Source organism: Thamnophis elegans, chromosome 1 (genome assembly GCF_009769535.1).
Source record: "Thamnophis elegans isolate rThaEle1 chromosome 1, rThaEle1.pri, whole genome shotgun sequence".
Lineage (NCBI taxonomy): Eukaryota > Metazoa > Chordata > Lepidosauria > Squamata > Colubridae > Thamnophis > Thamnophis elegans.
In genome coordinates, this window is record NC_045541.1 from 109,269,800 (window position 1) to 109,275,799 (window position 6,000).

Sequence of the window (6,000 nt, forward strand, 5' to 3'; positions counted from 1 at the left end):
CCGCGGCCGCCCTCCCGGCTACTTCTTGGCCGCGGGGCAGCTCCGACGAGCCGAAGGGAAGTCACCGGGACTGCATCCGGGGAAGCCTCGCCCTGCAAATTAGCCGGTCGGGGGGCGAGCAAGGCGGCTTCCCTAAGAGCCCCTCGCTGCGATGAGGCTGGCTGGGCTGGGACCGTATGCCCGCTGCCAACTGGGCTGGGGCCGCTCGGCAGGTGCCTTGTCGCTTTCGCTGCAGCTGGAAAGCGGAGCTGCCGGGGTTCGCAGGCCATGCAGCAGCGGGGGATGCGCCGAGCATCGCATGTGGCGAAGCCGGAGCCCTGGCTAGGGAGGGCGGGTTAGCCCTCCTCTCGGCGCCGGAAAAAGCTTCGAAGAGCCTCTTCAAGCGGAGCCGCCTTGGCCGCTGAAGCTTCCGGCTGCAGAGGAAGCGCCCGAAGGGCTGTTTCTGCGAGGCTCCCGTTCTCTGCGTTGACGCCTGTTTTGTTCTCGGGGCTTCCGTTTCCCCGCAGCGCGGCCGCCTGGGACAGCTAACACCCGGCTTCCGCGGCCCGGTGCCAGGTACTCCACGGCCCGGCACCGGTCCGCGGACCGGGGGTTGGGGACCACTGCTTTAATGGATCCGGCTTCTATAGGCTGTAACATTTATCTAGACCAATATCTATAACTAGATTTAGTCTGTATTAACATACGAGGAATATCACCATATAATATACACTATCTGGATCCACATATCATGCCAAGTCAACATGTGAGTTTATTTTTTGATATACTCTGTTAAAAAAAAACAATTGTGGATTGCAAATTAAATTTTAAGGTTTAGTATAGTCATGCTTTACTTTAAAAACACATTTATATAACGATATACATATCTACATCACTCCTCAGGCTAATTAATCTACATCATATAGATTAATTTGATAGACTCAGACAATAAACATCACTGTATGCTTTGGTGAAATATATAAAAGCTGTTAAAATGCAACTAATCATTTTTTTTAAAAAATGTAATATTTTATATTTTGCCATTTGCAGTTATCTTTATTTAAGGGTTTCTACTATTTTAGGTATTATTAAATCTTCAACACGTAACAAGTGTACATATGAATATATTCTGAAATATATCCAAATAATTTTATTCCTTGATAACATATTCAATTTATATAACTTAACATTTTCCAAGTCATTTTAAAACATTAAATGAAAAAAGCAACAAATAATACATCGCTACTTTCTTACAATGATTTCAGAACCCGTATCATCTTGCCTATATTTTCTCCAGTCAATTCAAACCTTGACTAATTCATTCAGTAGCAGAAAAACACAAAATTCCTGATTATTATACTCAGTTCTGTATCACTGCCACCATATTTACACATTCACAAAATTAATCAGGCTCCAATAATCTAATTAATTATTATGCAACAGAAATGTTTCTACCAACTCAAGGGATTATTTGTCATTTTAATAACACTCAACATTATGTCTCTCAGCAGATGACAGCACCCAGTTAAACTTCACTGGTCTCAAAGAATTAGAGAGCTGATTACTGCTTGGAAAGAAGACCAGTAGGAAACACTGGACTACACGAATAAAGGAAAAAAAACCCCAGTATTCCAAAGGTGGCAATATCAATTGTTTCTATATTGCTTTTACCAAAAATATGTAGAAATATCCATATAGCTGCCAGAAGTCAAAATAGTCACCTTCTCCAATTTCTTAGGAAAGCAACACAACAAAATATTTTGACTAACTAACCACTGATGAAGAATCAAAATCTATTCTTGGAAAAATTAGGGAATGGAAGAACACTGCACATCTAAATAGATTTACCAAGGCAGTCTTCTCCATGTCCCATCTGTAATATTCCATTCTCTGCAGGAAGGGTGATTTTTTTTTATCCTGTCTTCATTATTTTTATAAATAACTCCAAGCAACAAACATACCTAATATTCCTTCCTACTCCCTTCTCCTATTTTCCCCACAATAATTATTCTATGAGATTAATTGGGCAGAGAAAGAGTGACTAACCCAAAGTCAACCAGCTGGTTCTCATCTGTAAGGCAAGACTAAAACTTTCTAGTCTGGCTCTTTAATCACTGGATTATAGTTTTTGGGTTTTGCCACCAAATAAAATTTAATAAAATTTAACAAAATTTAAGAAATGAATACCATACTTTATTATAACTGACTTTTATTGTTGTTGGTATGTGTGTGTGAGAGAGAGAGAGGCGGGGAGGGAGAGAGAGATTTTCAACAATGTAAAAAAACATTTTTTTAAACTCCTCATCCCCATTTTGAAGAAATATTTGGGTTTACCTTCAGAATTTCTTCAGATATGCAATCCATGAGGAAACTGTCCATCTCCACAATCCCACCTCCATAACTTCTCTCCTCCCTGTCTGTATGATACTGTCCCACTGTCCAAGTTACATGGCAATGTCTCTAACCTCTCTCTCAGCTTTCCCACACTCACAAAGACAAAATTCTTTTCTTTCCAGGCCAAGTTTTTCCTAAGAGCTTTTTAGGAAGATGGAAGCTTCTTTTCTCTCTAACTCTATGCTCAGGCCAAATTTCAGGCTACATTTCTATACATCCCTAAAAGTGGTTTATGTTACAACTAAGCAACATTGGGGCTATGCCAGTGACTACTCTGCATCTCTTCCGCCCATTAATATTTACTCTGGTTGAGTAGCCTGCATGGATGGGGAGGGCTTACAGGTACTCACTGTAAAGGACTGTAATGACAGGAAAGAAAAACAATTGTTAATAGAAGTTTCCCCAACTATCCAGCATTTACTCAATGCTTTCAATGCAATGCAGCTCAGATTAAACACTGTCAGGCCTGCAGCCATATTTCCTTGTGGCTCTCAGGCCTACCACACTTTCTATTATTCTACTATGCATTTTCTATTGTGGGAAAATTGGAGCGGGGATTGTACGGAGTTAGATGATATGTAGCCATAACAAAATTCTTTCTAGAAAGTCAAGGTCACCCTTTGTCTCTGCACCTGACCAAAACTGGATGGGTGGAAGCTGCCAGAATGGCAGTAGAAGATTGGACCATGTAATGGACTTGTGGGTGTGGGTGCAAGATCTTGAACTTTCAACTGGGTGGGAAAACTGGGAAGGCTTCAGATTCGGGTTTTCCCAGATGTGTCAAAATGGCTCTTTTAATAAATTGGCAATACTTTGCCTTGGATTCTGATTTACTTTTGGATGCTATTTGGAACCCTGCAAAACACATTCAGATTTTTGGTTTGTTTTATATTTCACAGTTGCTATGTGGGCTATATATGCAGAAAAAATATTTACAGTGTTCATTCTGAGCTACCTAGCAAATATACTAAAAAGAAGTGACATTAAGGTTTCCTTAAGACTTCTTTCTCTACAGTAGATGGTGCATCCTACTACTGTCCTTGATTTTCTTATCTCTAGCTCCAGGGCAGGATGTCATTTCTCAAAACTACTGTATAAATAATAAATGATAGAATTGGTAGTGATTTTGGTAACTGGATCCAACCTAACACATATTTTTCTAGCCTTTGTTTAAAAAAGACAAGTTGGTTTTAAATAAACTTATATTTAAAAATTAATTCTGGAACTGATTAACATGGACAGTTTTCATTAAAGATTCAAAGCATAAATATACAGTATATGCTAACTTTTATGCTAACGTCTGAACATAACTCTACTATACCCCTACTGAAGTGCAAGAGCCCTCTCCTTCATATGTTGGGTCACTCTGCATACCATTTCATGTTGTGACTTACTTATTATGGACCATATTTTCTTAATAAAAATGATACTTAAAAATAAATATATTCTCTTAACGTTGATACAGAAGATATTGTATCAACTTTTCATTATGCTGTATTACTATACATATATGTATAAGTAGTCCTTGACTCATGACAATGGAATCCAAAATTTGTTGCTAAGCAAGGTAGTTTTCAACTGAGTTTTGCCCCATTTTACCTTTCTTCCCACACTTACGCAAATCACTGTAATTGTTGAATTAGTAACACAGTTGTTAAACGAATCTGACTTCCCCATTGACTTTTCTTGTCAGAAGGTCGCAAAAGGTGATCACATGATCCTGAGACTCTGCAACTGTCATAAACACATGCCAGTTGCCAAGCATTCAAAGTTTGATCACATGATCAAAGACACTGCAACTCAGAGCTGTTGTAACTTTAAACCGCCAAACTAATGGTTTTAAGTTGAGAACTACCTATACTTGTGTGTGTGTCCCCCCTCTCTATATATAAATAAATAAATAAACTATGTTACATATTTGCTTGCTTGAAACATAGCCTCAGACAAATGCAACCCCTGTGAATATAATCCAAATGCCTGGTTTAGCATGAAAGAGCTAACTACACACCTTGGTTATGAATTAAACCATGATTTTAAAAACAATTCGGTATACAATGTAATGTAAGTTACAACAGAGCATTTTTAAAAAATAAACTCTTCAATTATATTTTATTTATGTGCTTCTACCATCTAACAATGGGATTTATGCATTTTACCCAAAGTAATAATGTGCTAAAATGGCATCATCATTAGTGCTTCATGGAATGCACTAAATTAAAACCAAGCAAACTATATTATGGCCTAGCACAATTTGTAAGCCCTGTCACTGTCTTTCAATTCAATTCAGAAAAATCTGAGATGCTGTGAAGATTTCCCTACTCTTGAAACAAATGCTCTTTGGAGCAAGTCCTTTGAAAATGTCATGCCACTCTCTCCTGGTCTGTTATTTCTATTCTACCTATTTCCCTGATAATGCAAGTAATGCAGCTTATTTCGGGGATACTCTTTCAAAATATTTCTCTCAAATGTACAATATACAGTAGAATATTTTAAGGCACACATCCAATATTTTACGAACCGAAAGAGCAATATATTTATAACCTGTATAAATGCCATTCTCTTTCATGAGCCATGTCCTCATTTTATTTATAGCACTCCTGCACTAACATCAATTGAGCCAGGCATTTCAATTAGAAGTCTCCTCTCTTGTTATTTCTGATGGATCTTGGGAGGCATCTCATTGTTCTCAGTAGCTAGCCGGTTGTTTATATGCCTGTGAATTTCCCTTACCCAAAATCACATTCCTCGCCCCTGCCCACAAGATATACACAGCTCTGGGTCGGCGGCATCACCAGAGCTCCCCTTTCCTGCGGCAGGACTTGCCAGGAGAATAATCGTAACCTCTTGCCGTTTCCCGCCCCCAACAGAAGGGGCCACACATCTCCCAGTAGCTGCAGCTGGGTCGGTCGACATTGACAAATTCAGCATCACCGACTATTACTGCTGCTCTGGGGAAGAAAAAACACACAAACAAAACCCCTCTCTCCGGCACCTCTAATCTACTCAGAAGTCAAACGGCACTGAGTAGCAAGCAGGCCGCTCCCCAGGCATTGTTTCTGCCAACAGCCCAGCCTAGCAAACCTAGGTTCTGGAGCTTGAGGCCCCAGTTCGATCGGTCGCCGCCCTGCCCCGGAGCCGATTGCCGGGCAACGACGACTTACCCAGTTTGAGCTAGGCCGCAGTTGTCGTTCTACCCAGCCACGATAGCCCCGCTTAAAAGGAGCTGGCGGGTAACTGCATCTCCTACCGGCAAAAAGGCAGGCACCTCCTCCGAGGCGGGGCGGAGTACATTGCAGCCGGCGACACCAGCCTCCGACTCCCACCGCACCTGAAAGCGGGGCCTTCTCCGGCCCATGTGACAAACAAAGGCAGGGGTGTCCGCCTCCCAGTAGGGAGCATGCGCACAGTCCGCTCCTCGGCTCGCCCGGGCGGTGGGAAAAGGGAGCTGTTCGGCTCCTCTTCGAAGAGGAAAATGCCAAGAAACGAGTTCAAGTGCCGTCTTAAAATTGTTCGGCGTCTCGCGCGCTGCTAATTCCGATCTCTCTCCCAAGAGGGAACCGGGTGTCGGGCTGCACAACTCGGGAGTCCTTCATACGCGCAGTGCGGCCTTACTTAAAAAAAATCCGT

At 41.5% G+C, this 6,000-nt stretch overlaps 1 protein-coding gene across 1 annotated transcript in view; it reads right to left on the reverse strand.

Annotated features, from left to right (window-relative positions):
- CKAP5 (cytoskeleton associated protein 5) overlaps nucleotides 1–5,727 on the reverse strand; it is a 71,838-nt gene extending 66,111 nt beyond the window's left edge. The window contains 1 exon segment of the mRNA XM_032226966.1: nucleotides 5,535–5,727. The gene's annotated coding sequence lies outside the window, so the exon portion shown is untranslated.
- Between the last annotated feature and the right edge of the window lie 273 nt (nucleotides 5,728–6,000).